The 15204-nt window shown below is 44.7% G+C and overlaps 1 protein-coding gene across 1 annotated transcript in view; it reads left to right on the plus strand.

The window, feature by feature from the left end:
* SNTB1 (syntrophin beta 1) overlaps window positions 1-15204 on the plus strand; it is a 251822-nt gene that overhangs the window by 54021 nt on the left and 182597 nt on the right. The gene's annotated exons all lie outside the window — the stretch shown is intronic.

Here is a 15204-nt window from a genome sequence, read left to right on the forward strand (position 1 = left end):
AACACCACACTTCAAAAGCATCAATTCTTCGGCACTCAGCTTTCTTAATAGTCCAACTCTCACGTCCATACATGACCACTGGAAAAACCATAGCCTTGACTATATGGACCTTTGTCAGCAAAGTCATGCTTTTAATAGTCAATTCAGCCTCTAAAACAAATGAGTTAAATATAAAGCCACTCAGTTACTAAGGCCAGAATCCTGAGCCTATTCTTAATTCTTCTGTCTCTACCCTTCCATGCACTTATTATCGAGTCCTGCTAATGCCACCTCTAAACATTCCTTGATTTCCATCCCTTTCCATCGTCGTCTCCTGTTTACAGTATTCCTTCCAAGGCCTTGCACACTTCCCACATGCGGGTTTTTTTTTTTTTTTTTTGTCACCTCAGGTCTTCCTACATGCCATCTCTCTGCCTAGGTCTTAATTTCCCTGTAACAAGCTCTCAGTCACCACCCTTCAAGTCCCAGCTTAACTAACTCAAGGTACCTAGCTCTGAACTGGCCCAGCCCCCTGTTTCTTCTTGTACAAGATATGGTTTCCCACTGCATGTTCTCAAACATCCTTATGCTTCTCCACCACAGAACATGTAAAGATTTTATAGCTTGTGTGGTTATCTGCGAGGTGGCCCTTACCGTCATTCAGCTGTGAAGTCCAAGAGAACGAGGGTAGGTTGCTATCTGTCTTTCCTACTCTCTCACCAGTCCCATCCCCAAGTTGGTGCCACCCTATTGTATGAGTCATATTATCTTTGTAGAGTAAAACTCATACAAATAATGGTAATAACTAATAAAAACAGTGCTTTGCATTACTAATGATTCTGTGGGGTATAGTCACTGCCATAGTATTGCTGAGGGGTAATGGCAGAGCAGCTGGCCCTGTGAGCAAAGGAGTCTGTCTGTGTTCCATCCATTCTAACTGAACACACTGGAGGCTCATGGTGGGTCTGGCATTGTTTTAGGTGCTAGATAGCACGCCGTCTCTGTGTGTGCCCCTCGATGAGTACATAAATGAGGGAGGCAGGAAAGGATGAACAGAAAAGAAAGAAGGAAGGTAGAATTATTAGCCTAAGTGATGAAAGTGAAAGTGGAGAGTGAAAAAGTTGGCTTAAAGCTCAACATTCAGAAAACGAAGATCATGGCATCCGGTCCCATCGCTTCATGGGAAATAGATGGGGAAACAGTGGAAACAGTGTCAGACTTTATTTTTCTGGGCTCCAAAATCACGGCAGATGGTGACTGCAGCCATGAAATTAAAAGACACTTACTCCTTGGAAGGAAAGTTATGACCAACCTAGATAGCATATTCAAAAGCAGAGACATTACTTTGCCAACAAAGGTTCGTCTAGTCAAGGCTATGGTTTTTCCAGTGGTCATGTATGGATGTGAGAGTTGGACTGTGATGAAGGCTGAGCGCCGAAGAATTGATGCTTTTGAACTGTGGTGTTGGAGAAGACTCTTGAGAGTGCCTTGGACTGGAAGGAGGTCCAACCAGTCCATTCTGAAGATCAGCCCTGGGATTTCTTTGGAAGGAATGATGCTAAAGCTGAAACTCCAGTACTTTGGCCACCTCATGCGAAGAGTTGACTTATTGGAAAAGACCCTGATGCTGGGAGGGATTGGGGGCAGGAGGAGAAGAGGACGACAGAGGATGAGATGGCTGGATGGCATCACTGACTCGATGGACGTGAGTCTGAGTGAACTCCGGGAGTTGGTGATGGACAGGGAGGCCTGGCATGCTGCGATTCACGGAGTCGCAAAGAGTCAGACACAACTGAGCGACTGATCTGATCTGATCTGATCTGATGGAATAATTTGTCCCTAGTTGAGAGGCCTGGCCTTGAAAGATAACATAACACTTTTTTTTTTTTTTAAGATAGTTTATTCATTTGGCTGTGCTGGATCTTGATTGCAACACGAGGGGTCTTTGATCTTTGTTGCAGCATATGGGATCCTTATCTGCGGCAGGCGAACTCACTTGGTGCGTGTGGGGTCTAGTTCCCTGACCAGGGATGGAACCCAGGTCCCCTGCATTGGGAGCAGAGTTCTAGCCACTGGACCACCAGGGATAAGACTTTTAATACTGAAAATAATCACTGTTATGATTATTCTATTGAAAAATTGAAAATGGAATCTCTAGCCACATCGCATGATTGCTAGAAATTAACAAAGTGAAGTCTTTAAAGCTTGGGAAGAATCAGGTAACATCTTTAATGCAAAGATTTGAATGGTCTGTTCACCCAAAGAAGAAACAGAATGGACTCCTAAGGAGTTAGGTTAGCTCACAGATGGGTGCTTTAGCAGACAGGGACTCCTAGACCAGCACAGACTTTTCCATACTAGTGTGTGTGTTGTGTGTTAGTCGCTCAGTTGTGTCCAACTCTCTGCGACCCCGTGAACTGTAGCCCACCAGGCTCCTCTGTCCATGAGACTCTCTAGGCAAGAATACTGCAGTGGGTTGCCATTCCCTTTTCCAGGGGGTCTACCCACCCTGGGACTGAACCCAGGTCTCCCACATTGCAGGCAGATTATTTACAATCTGAGCCCCCAGGGAAGTATTTCAAGCCAATCCGAGTGTTACAGGTGTTAGACCCCCGCGAGCTGGGCTTTCAGGGGAGAGGTAAAGATGAGAAGGACAGCGAGCTCCTAACCTCCAAGTCTGTTTCAGTTTTCTTCATTGCAAACCCTTATCAACATTTTTCACAAGACTTTCCTAGTAACCAAGAGACTCACAGGCAACCACAAGACAGGGGCCTCTTCATAACGTACACACCACCAACCACAAGATACTACCAGAGAAGCAGAATGAAGGAAGAATGGCAGGCACCACAAAGACAGACTGTAGTGGTTTATAAATAGTATACAGACTGTAGTAGTTTATAAATAGTATACATGGAATGCAGTTTTCCTGGTGGCTTAGATGGTAAGGAGTCTGCCTGCAATGTGGAAGACCTCAGTTCAGGCCCGGGGCCAGGAAGATCTCCTGGAGAAGCGCACGGCTTCACTCTTGCCTGGAGCATTCTGCAGACAGAGCCCCCAGTGGGCTGTAGTCCACAGCATTGCCGAGAGTCAGACAAGAATAAGTGACAACTACCTTCACAAACTTTTGACTTTCACGTACGTGGTGTACATGTATTCAGTATACTGAATACAGTAAACAACTCCTATACATAGAAAAATCAATAAATTTAAATAGTCTTAAAAAAGAGAGAGAGTGCTTTGGCTTCTTGGTAAGCAGTCTGGTCAACTGTTAGCATATGATATACGGAATTATTCACAACAGCCTTGGTCATGTCAAGATTCTACAAACGTATAAAGAGGAAAGAGATGGCTTTTCCTTTTTCTTTTATTTTCATCTTTAGCCCTTGAACTGTTGGTAGGTTTGCCCTCACAGTTAATTTTTAAAGTTGAGAAAAGCAGGTTGGAAAAACTAGCTAGAAATAGGATCTGACCCAGACCTCCTAACGAACCCCCGAGAGGCTGTCTTCTAAAGTTTTTCCAGACTGTCCTCTGATTCAGAGCTTGAAAAAGCAGGCAAACTAGATTATTATGAATATGACCAGTGTTTGAAATAATATTTGTATTACTTACATTTCAACCGTTAGTGAAGTAGCCACCCTTTACCATTTCCTTTCTGGGTGCCAGGCACTGGACTGCCCTTTACACATATAATTACTAACAATGATGAAATTGCTGAAGGGTTGGTAGTATTATTTCTTTTATTTTTAGAAGAGGGAAATGAGGCCCAGAGGGATGCAAACGACTTACTCAAAGGCCCACAGCTGTGAAGTCACAGGGCTGAGGACTCCCAACGCTTGGGTCTGCCTGCCTCCAAAGCCTGGGCTATTTCCACTGCACTGGGCTTAATGAAACCAGAGCACTGCCTTCAGTGAACAAGCATATGGCATTAGTACCACACTGGCCTTTTGCTGGGCACTTAAGTATTAATGACATTACCCCAGAAGAAATTTTTGTATTTTACTTTCCTTTGGAATTCTCTGCCTTGACAAGCACTAAGCTGCCTCCCCTTCTCTGGGCAGCTCCAAAGTGGTCCTGTGGGCCCTGATGCAGGAATCTGACTTTCCCAGACACCGTATCACTTGACCATCCTTCCTGTCTCATCTTTACAATTCCTGTATGTGCCAGATGCTTCAGAAAACAGATCCTTTGTATTGAATTTCCAGACCACGGTTCCCAGACCGCGGAAGGATGAGGAACAAAATATTTTTTTTATTCCATCAGCTCTGTTTTTTGTGGATGGATATATTTTTAGAGCCAGTTGAAAAGGAGGGGGGAGAAAAACCCACTCCCAAACAAACAACTCCCTGATCTAAAACAGAAAATGCAGGAGTCTTCACGTCCACTAGAATGGACAGGATGTCGGCTGTTGCTACAGCAGAGCTTGTTTGAATAGAGTCAGAATGTAACGTGTCTGAGGAAGGCCTGTGTGCAGAGCAGGAAGCGGGGTGAGAGGTTTGGGTTGATTAGAGAAGTCACAGGGTACTCTTTAGCAGGCATCAGACAGTTAAACTCTGGCGAAGAAGTCCATTTAAGATCTCATCAAGGAGATGATCAGTGCCTAGTAATGTGTAAAATGTATTTTGGGGGAAAAAATAGAGAAAATAGAAAAAATAATCACTTTTTTCCTCTCCACTCGGAGACAGACATGTTGAAAAATTGGTATATTATTCTGCCATTTTTATTTGAAAATACAACATGGATCTCACTGGTTGAAAAACAATTTTCTTTCCTTTTTCCTTTGTTTTGCTGATGACTCGAGGCTTACGGGAACTCAGTTGCCCGACCAGGACTGAACCTGGGTCACAGCATCCTGAAACCCTAAGCACTAGGCCACTAGGGAACTCCTGAAAGCAAACGTTTTGCATGATTGTTTTTCATTGCTTCAGACAATTCCTTGAGTGCATACACTAGGCTTGTTGTCTCATGTTGACACTCTTGTAGGCCGAATCCTTATCCAATACTGATTTCCTTAGGATGAATTAATAAAAGTAAAGCATTTATTGGGCTAAAAGCTCTGCATATAATCAAGATTAAACTGTCCTCAGAAAGGTCTACAGTCTGAATATAAGAAATGCCATTTCTCTAATCTTCACTAACACTGAATATCCATGATACTGAGTAATAAAAAGAAAATCATCTTTTTAAAAGCTGGCTACTTATTTTGGTTGGCAACCCGACAGATGGCAAAATTAATCTTAAGACTGCAACCTTTATTTAGGAAAATATCTCCTGACCTTTTTAGGTGAGAAAGGCTAGACCCAGGGGGTGGAAACCTTTTTCTGTAAAGGGTCAGATAGTGAATATTTTAGGCTTTGTGGGCTGGAAAGTCTCTGTTGCAACTGCTGAAGGCCATACTGAAGGCCTGTGGCCGCGTTCTAGCAAAACGTTCACAAACACGGGTTGATTTGACTCCTGGGGCCATAGTTTGCCACCCCGTGGGCTCGACTCTCAGGAGGGTTGTTAAGGATAAGATGGACACAAAGAGCGGACAGGAGTGCCTTGCAGGAAGGAGGCGCTGGTTCCTGCGAAACGCCTGTAGGAGGGGCGGGAATGAGAGGGGTGAAGGATTGGGGAGGCGGGAGAGAACTCGGGCCAGAGAAGCCCAGTGCAGGGCAGTTAGGAGGCTTCAGGAGCCTGCGGAGAGCAATTCTATCTGGGGTGGGAGGCTGAGGAATTTCGTCCCTTCTAAATTAACTTTAACTTGTTTCCTGTTCTGCTCTCCGCAGGAGGCCGCCTCCATCTTTCTCAAGCCTCCCCTAAGGTTTCGCTCCATTCCTGCGTTCGGGCGGGTGCTTTGGAGAAACGGGGTGACCGGACGGTTCCCGGGGGGAGAGGAGACATTGGCGGGGCGCTGTGATGGGCGAGTGTGTGAGAGTGAAGCCCGAGAAGGGATCCAGGCAGATGGTGGCGGGAAAGTGTAACCCTGCTTCTCCCCGAGTCTCAGACGGTCCGGGAGGCTGCGCCTCCGTGTGTCCGTGGGCTGGGCTGTGCTGGGCAGTCCTGCGGGGCGCGGAGGACACGGAGGCGCTGGGAGGATGCAGAGGACACAGAAGTGTGGCCGGCTCCGGACAGCCGGGCTGAGGGGCCCGGGGCCGCAGGCGTGGGGCTCAGACCCCTCGTTGGGGGCGCTGGGGTGGAGACCCGGGCGCCGGGGCCGCGAGGGCCGCACAGGGGCCTCGGAGCCTCGCCTGCAGCTGCTGCCGCCACGGTCGGGGCTGAGTGCAGCAGGAGGGCTGTTAAAGTGACCACTCAGACCTCTCCTTCCATCTTTGACCTCCTGCCTGTGCTCCCAGACTGAAGCAACACAGGTCGCGGGGCAAGGTCGCAGGGCAAGGGGATTCACAGGGTCAGTCTCCCAGGACACCGAGAGGCTCAGGGCGGACTTGGGGGCAGGGAGTTGTAATCGGAATACTACTGCATTTTATTTGGATAATTTTTAAAAAGGGTATATCAGAAAACTGAAGGCCTTGGCATAAAAGGGTTTAAAACAATGATATTTTAGTATTTTAATTCTTTGTTTTAAACATGACACTGATACTAGATGCTTTAGACAGAGAGAGAAAAAGGGGACAGCAGATGTATTTATGATTTCCACTGACTGCTTGCCCTTGTTTTGGTTTTAGAAGGCCAAAATATGCCCCCAATTAATCTATGTATGGCATCTATTCAAAGTTTCTTTTGTTCTGGAAAGACTCTACCAACACTAAAATCTAATAATAGAACATTAAAATGTTCTGCCCAGTTACATAAGTTATAACTATAACAATATGTTATATTTACTGGTAAAATGCTGCATCAAATATATTAAGAACTTGTGCTCCATCAAATATGTTTAAGAGCCACTCAGAAGCTTAGTTTTGTATTCTGGTGTGGGGTCGGGGGTGGTGTGAAGGATCCGTTCCTCCAAGGCTGGCAGAGGGGCCCAGACAGACAACAGTTCCTGATCACCTTCTCACACAGCTCAGAGTCTGTATAAATAGGATCAACAGAACCCTTCTATTCCATAGAGTTGTGGTGTTAGTATTCATCTTGGCATATATGAATTTGTCGGCTTTTAGAAGGAAGTAGGGGGTACCAGTTAATTTTTAGTAGACTCACCTTCTTCCAAAGGTTAATCAAATTCTCTTCCTAATGAAATCAGAAATAAATGGGGGTGAAGACACGCTCCCCAGCGCATTAGTTTCTTAGGAGGGATTTCGGGACCAAAATGAAGAAGCACAGCATTTTCTTTTCTTGGCCCAGTGGCATAATGGCACCGCGCCCTGTGCTGACCTGAGACACGCAGTCAGGCAACAGGTCGAGGCTGCTTTGGCACCGATCCAGTAAGAATGACATCCGCAACACCCCACCCTTCCCAGAGTCCCTCAGTTGCTAGACTACCTGCTGTTAATTGAATGTTTTATTCATGGGTTGCAAGAGGGTCTTACTTTATCAGGAGGTAGAGAATTAACACTTGGACCGTTGCTGCAAATCAAACTCCGTGAGATTTTCAGCTTCCTTCATGGACACAGACCTTTGTGGAGCCTTCCCTCGGCATTCTGCCAACATGGTCTGAGTACCCTGCTCGCATTACAGACCTCAGTTAACTAGAGTGATACCAGCCAGGCATTAGGAACATCGATCAAGAAGCCAAGGAAATGGTGCCCAGCGCTTGTTTGTCATTATTCTGTGTTCCATGTAATTTCCGGACTCCAAGTGACAGTGAGACACAGACCCTCAGTGTCATTTTAAGATACGTGTCCTTTGAAGATCAAGCTTCATTGCACTGGTCCTCACATACTTTGTCCCTGATAATCAGAGGTTTCTTTTCGAGATGATTGAGCAGAAAGACCAACAAAGAAGAATCTCTGTTTCCATAGTACGGTCACTGACTTAGAACCTAAAGGTGCCAGAGCAAATTGCTAACTCCAAACCCTTTTTAATACTCATAAGAGAAAAACAAGGGTTATATTAATGGAATGGCCAGCAACCCAGCAAGTAAGAACATGTCCGACGTTAGCTGTCTTCTAAGAGCAGCTGAAGTTCTGATAGTTATCCCCCAAAGAATGCTGATTCTGTTGTCAGCATCTGGCTGTAGAACTTTTGACCTTTCCTTTGGGAGTTCTGTGGTTTTGAGGTTTTGACTGTGCACAGGAATTCCTTTAAAAGTTTGTATACATAATACCATGTTAGCTACCTTGAGAAATTGCTCATCAGTAATTTTGGCCCTTCATGGTCTTAGCCTTACATTTAAGAACCCAAAGCTTCCTCTACTCTCCACATAAGATGAGCTGTCACCCTCGTTCAGCAGAGTGAGTCTGTAACCTGGTTGTGCATATACTCAAGGGTCTTCAGCCTCTGATAAGTAACTTTTGATCGTTCTCTTAGTCTATTCAAAAGCATGTATACACGCTGCTATATTTAAAATGGATAGCCAACAAGGACCTACTGTAAGCACAGGGAACTCTGCTCAATATTATGTGGCATCCGGGATGGGAGTGGAGTTTGGGGGATACATGTTTATGTATGGCTGAGTTCCCCTGATGTTCGCCTGAAACTGTCACAACAGTCGTTAATTGGCTATATCCCAATACAAAATAAAACATTTTTTTTTAAAAAGGAGGAAAGAAAAGATGATGAAAAGAAATAAAGGAATTGCTGTGTTTAAAAAAAAGCAAGAATAAAAACATATACTGCTATAACAACAACAACAACAACAACAAACCCATAGACCAAGTGGCTTATAAACCTCTCACAGTTCTAGAGGCCGGAAAGTCCGAGTTAAAAGTGCTGGTACTTTCTGTATCGGGTGAGCACCCACTTCCTGTTCACAGTTGGTTGTCTTCACAGCGTTCTCACATTGTCAAGGGAGCTTTCTTGGGCCTCTTTTATAAGAACACTAAAAGCCTCTTGATGAAAGTGAAAGAGGAGAGTGAAAAAGTTGGCTTAAAGCTCAACATTCAGAAAACAAAGATCATGGCATCTGGTCCCATCACTTCAGGGGAAATACATGGGGAAACAGTGGAAACAGTGTCAAACTTTATTTTTGGGGGCTCCAAAATCACTGCAGATGGTGATTGCAGCCATGAAATTAAAAGACACTTACTCCTTGGAAGGAAAGTTATGACCAAACTAGATAGCATATTGAAAAGCAGAGATATTACTTTGTCAACAAAGGTCTGTCTAGTCAAGGCTATGGTTTTTCCAGTGGTCATGTATGGATGTGAGAGTTGGACTGTGAAGAAAGCTGAGTGCTGAAGAATTGATGCTTTTGAGCTGTGGTGTTGGAGAAGACTCTTGAGAGTCCCTTGGACTGCAAGGAGATCCAACCAGTCCATTCTAAAGGAGACCAGTCCTGGGTGTTCATTGGAAGGACTGATGCTGAGGCTGAAACTGCAATACTTTGGCCACCTCATGGAAAGAGTTGACTCATTGGAAAAGACCCTTATGCTGGGAGGGATTGGGGGCAGGAGGAGAAGGGGATGACAGAGGATGAGATGGCTGGATGGTATCACCGACTCGATGGACATGGGTTTGAGTGAACTCCAGGAGTTGGTGATGGACAGGGAGGCCTGGCGTGCTGTGATTTATGGGGTCGAAAAGAGTAAGACATGACTGAGTAACTGAACTGAACTGAATGTCATTCTTGAAGGGTGGGGCACCTTCCAAAGGCCCTGTCTCCTAAATCCTCACCCTAGCAGTTAGCATCTCAACATGAATTTCAAGGTGGGGAGGGGATCCAAATACTCAGTCCACAGCAATAGTAAAAACAAATAGAAGAGGCTTTTTAGCCATTATTTTAAACCATTTTAGTGACAACATTTTTTTAATTAATTTATTTCTATTTTTTATTTTTGGCTGTGCTGGGTCTTCCTTGCTGTGCATGGGCCTTCTCTTGCACAGCAGCCTGAGGAATCTTCCCAGACCAGGGATCAAACTGCTGTCCTCTGCTTTGTAGGGTGGATTTTTAACCACTGGACCAATGAACCACCAAACCACTAGGGAAGCCTGCCCAGCATTTTCTGATGATAACACATAATGGGTGTAATGTCCGTGACTGGGGCAAGAAGAACAGAACAGATGATTTGCTGTGCTCAGTCTGGTGTGGAGGCTTTAGGATGCGCCCTCCTTGCTTCCTCCACGCTCTTCTGTGACCACAAAGACTGGTTTGGCATCCTTTCTGTGTGGTTGTCATCTTTTCCCCAAATGCATTGTTTTGCATTTGCCTTCAGGGAAGGCAATACCCATCCATCTGATCACTTCCAGAAAGAAAAAGGATTTTTTTTTTTTTTTTACTCTGAAAGGCAGATCCATGTTTCCAGTCTGTCTGGGGATCTTTTAAAGCTCCTGAAAGAGACAGCTGAATGAAATGCCACCTGTGTGGCCTGAATAGTTAACAGATGTTGGAAAGATGATGCAGGAGGAAGCTGGGCTGGAGTCACTCTGTCGGGCAGGGTGCTCAGGGCACCTGTCCATCAGTGCTTCTGCTCCCTAGGAATATAAACGGCCTCAGACAGATGCGATGCTTTCAGCTGGAAACATCCTCCAGAGCAGGCAAGCTGGTCGCCTCTCTCAGTAACGTATCCATTGCCTGGTAATCCTGAGTTGGTACACTTTTCCTTATATCTCGTGAAAGTCCTTTTTACACCAACATAATGCAATGCCTAGGAGACAGAGGAAAGGGATTTTTAAAGGCACAGTTTTATACCTCAAAATGCTTTCCCTTAAGCCAACGGCCATAAATTGGCAGGCAGTGTTCTGCTTGGCTGGAAGAGGCTTGACTTTTTTTAATTAAATGTCTTTGATTTTGTTTCCTTGTTTCCATAGGCCCTGCCATTTCCTCCTGTTTTTCTTTTCTTTCTTTCTCTTTCTCTGTCTCTTTTTTGGCCAAACCACGTGGCATGTGGGATCTTAGTTCCCTGACCAGGGGTCGAACCTGCACCCCCTGCGTTGGAAATCCAGAGTCTGACTGCTGGGCTGCCGGGGATCCCGTTTCCTGCCGCTTTCCATGCCGCCCATTCACCTTTGTTCCACCTCGCCAGGCCCTGCGGGTCCTTGGGTTTTGTGAATCTTACGTCCTCAATTGTATAAAAGAAAACATAACTATGGCCGCCTCTGCGTCTCCTTTACAAACTAAACTTCAGTCCTGACCCCAGGATACTTTTAGAGAATGCAGAGTTACTTCATGTATTTTGTCCCATATGGTTTGGTAAAACCGACGGTGTTTGCCAGTGTAAACACCCTCACCGTGGCTGCGCCCATCCAGTGCTGACTCGGGAAAAGATGCTCATAGTCACTTTATGAAGCCAGCTCCAGAACCACTCAGGTTGCTGCCGTCAAGCCTGTGACCTCTTTTGATTTCTTTCCTCAGAATGAGCTAATCAGATGAAGAGGACTTAACTTTAATCGTGGACAAAGCAAAAAAAGAAAAATATAAAATATTTTTCTCTGATAAACTTTAGACATTATGTAACACACGGAGTCAGCAAAATGTTTTTCCCTATAAATGGCCAAATAGTAAACACTGCAGGCTTTGTTGGCCGTATGCAGCGTTGATCACATACTCCTTCTTGGCGTGCCAGCCATACAAACAGAGTCAGTTTGTCCTGTGAGCTATAGCTTGTACACCCCTGATACAAAAGGGTAGAAATGAGAAGATGCTTAGTTTATTTTTTTAAATTTGAGGTGGTAAAATACCACACTTCCAATATTTATCTGAATATCAATGCACAGAACATGAAGCAAGGTTCCCTAGAGATTTTTAATACAGGAATAAAATTTATGAGTAGCTGCCATGAAGACTAGGTAGGCTTGGGCATACGTCTGGCGTATATTCTCTTTAGCATGATGCTTCATCCGAAAGGAAAAGAGCTATAAGAAGTGGATATGGATGCACTGAACACCAAGAACCTACATCCTTGGGCCTAGAGAATATCATACTAAGTGAAGTAAGTCAGAGAAATACATATACCTGTGATATCACTTATACATGGATCTAAACAGTGATGCACATAAGGGGCTTCTCTGGTGGCCTAGTGGCTGAGACTCTGCGTTCCCACCGCAGGGGCCCTGGGTTCCGTCCCTGGTCAGGAAACTGGGTCCCACGTGCAGATCCTACACTGCCACAAAGACCTGGCACAGCCTAATAAATATGTATTTTTAAAAATGATGCAAATGAATTTATTTACAGAACAGAAACAGAGCTTCAGACATAGAAAACAAGCCTGTGATTACCAAAGGGGACGTGGAGTGGGTGGGGGGGTGGTTTAAGAGTTTGGAATTAGCTCGTGTACACTGCTGCTGCTGCTGCTGCTGCTTAGGCACCAAGCTGTGTCCCAATCTGTGACCCTGTGGACTGTAGCTGCCAGGGTCCTCTGTCCATGGGATTTCCCAGGCAAGAATCCTGGAGTGGGCCGCCATGTCCTTCCCCGGGCGATCTTCCCAGCCCAGGGATCGAACTCAAGTTTCCTGCCTGGCAGGCAGGTTCTTTACCACTGAACCACCTGGGAACCCATGTACATACATATATAAAATAGATTTAGAAACAAGGTCCTACTATATATCACAGGGAGCCATACTTAATATCTTGTAATAACCTGTGCTAGAAAAGAATCTGGGAAAGAATATATATGTATACATAAAAGAAGCACTTTGCTGTACACTAGAAACTAACAAAACATTATAGATCAACCATATTTCAACTTTTAAAGGAAGAAGATGATGCATCCTTGTGTGCAAACTCACTACCCAGTGTTTGGTGGGGACAGAAGACTGATGTGCCTAGCACTTAAGAACATGAGCTGTGGGTTCAGATCTGTGCTCTGCTACTGATGAGCTGTGATATATCAGTCTTAAACCCTCTGGGCCTCAGTTTCCACATCTGTAAAATGGCAGTAATAATTGTAACCACTCCCTAGTCCTGCTGGGAAATGGAGTCAATAGATTGAAACTGTGTAAAATGTTTTTGGCACACGGGAAATGCTGTATTAATATGTTATTATTATTGTAAATATTATTATTGTTTGCCTGCAAAATCCAATAAAGGGAATAGATGATGCCTCCTTAAGACATCATTCTATAGAAGAAAAATGTGGAAGTGATGGGGGAACCTGAACTTGAGTGCTTTTTTCTGTCTAAAATATGAAATAGAGCCTGTGCCAAGCTCTTGACCATGATAGCATCCTGACTCAGAAGACAGTGAAAGTGATTAGGCGCTAGCCTCCGTCTTGATCTTGTCTTCAGCCCTGTTTATAAGTGGTCTATCCCTTCCCTTTCCCTCCAGCTTTCTTCATGTCACTAAAATTAAAGAATCTGTTATATTATCCTGTCCGTGGCAAACAAAGATCATAAATCTTTTTATGGAACGGACACAGACAACTGCTTTCCTGTTAAACTTCCTTTAGGGCAGTTGACTGATTCCTCCTTGGTCTGGATCGGTTACTCTAGGAACATGGGTTCACGCGTGATAGTGTTACTTTCACTCAGGCCAACCCCCAACTTTTCCATTAATTTGCAATTTTGAATAAGTCACTCAGCATTTATGATCCTCCACTTCCTCACCAATAAAATGGGAGTAATAGCAACACTTATCTGTCTGAGCAGAAGGCAGAAATGTGAGGAAGAATTAGAATATACTTTATAAGCCCAAGTGCTTTGTAAATATTCCGTACTTAGTTGAGGTAAGTGTCGGGGGAGTATAGAAGCCGACATTCATCTTTTTGTCATGACACCTCTCTAGATGTGCCTAATTTCCCAATCCAAACACTGAGGACCCTGAGATTTGCTGACCCTTTCTCCTTTTCTTATTTTTCTTCTTCTGTTGGGTTGGCCCAAAAAGTTCGTTTAGGGTTCCTGAAAGAACTTTTGGGCCAACCCATTTTAATCCCTTTACAAAGAGTCGCTTTGGCTCATTAGGAAGCCCAGAGTCCCGCTGTCTGTGCTGAGTTCCTTAATGCTGGCACAGGAACACTTAGGCCTCACGGGGAAATTCCCTGTTTTGACAGGAGCGTTTCCTTGTGTTGGGCTGGACTGCATGTCATTACTGTGCAGCGGCCCTGCTGGGGGGTCCTTGCTCTCATTAGGATCGCTTGTGTCCGCAGACAGGCTTCCCTCCAGCCACTGCCCCGCGGGGTCCTTGTCACTGCTGAGGCCCCATGTCCGCCTTGGCAGCATGGTTTCCTGACTGAGGCTGGAGCCGTGTGGTGAGTGGAGGCGGCAGAGGCTGAGGGTCCGATCCCTGGTGGGGGGCTTTACCCTTACATGCCAGCTGGCGCAGCCACAAATAAATAATAGTTGTTTAAAATTAAAAAGCATTTAATAACGCATAGAGATTTTCCCAGATTAGCTCTGCCGTTTCTCTTGAAATGACGAGAGCTTTTCCACAAACACTTGTCTGGACACTTTGTCACAGGGGAGGTTTGCTGACTCAGAGGAGAGCTCCAGCTCCTCCTGGTCAGTGGCTAAGCCTGGGCCACCCCCACCTCAGCTGCCTGATGGAACAGTTCCTGTGAACAGTGATTTGCTTTGCAGTTTTAGTTTATTTCTAAACTGCAGGAATGGTGGATGCGTGAAGTCTTCTGTAGCTTTTATTGGAACACAGAGTGTAGATTTGGGAGTTCTTGAGGCTGATGTTTAGTGAAACAAATAAAAAAAATAAAACCTTGTGCTTTCTTTTTTTCTGAATGGTGATGCATACAGTTATCTGAGGATAGATATATTGTGCTTTGCAATTTGCTTAGGACATTTCTGTACATGATCTCAGCTCTAAAGTACTATTATTGAAATCTTTGATGGATGATGTTCAGTGACTGCTTTAGAAAACAGAGTTATGATAAATGATTTCGGGGTGCTGAGGGGGGTATTTCTTTTTCACGCAAGAAGGAAGGGAAAAAGGACACAGGGAGGCAGGGAATGAGAGAAGAAATCACTTAGCCTCATCAAGACTTGTGTTCCTTATGTGAAAAATGAAGATAATAGTAATCTTTACCCTATTTGTCTTGGATTCCCTTTGACAAAGTATTTTTCAAATATTATGTAATTTATTTAGAGCATTGACTCGGGGGGGGTAAGAATCTTAAGTTTGGGGGGAGAAATGAAGGTAATAATACATACCTGTCTCCCAGGATTGATAGGATTAAATAAGATGATGTTTATTAAGAGCTCTGCCTAGCCCCCTAGCATACAGAAAACACATATTTCTAATACCTC

This window comes from Bos mutus, chromosome 14 (assembly GCF_027580195.1).
Source record: "Bos mutus isolate GX-2022 chromosome 14, NWIPB_WYAK_1.1, whole genome shotgun sequence".
Taxonomy (NCBI): Eukaryota; Metazoa; Chordata; class Mammalia; order Artiodactyla; family Bovidae; genus Bos; species Bos mutus.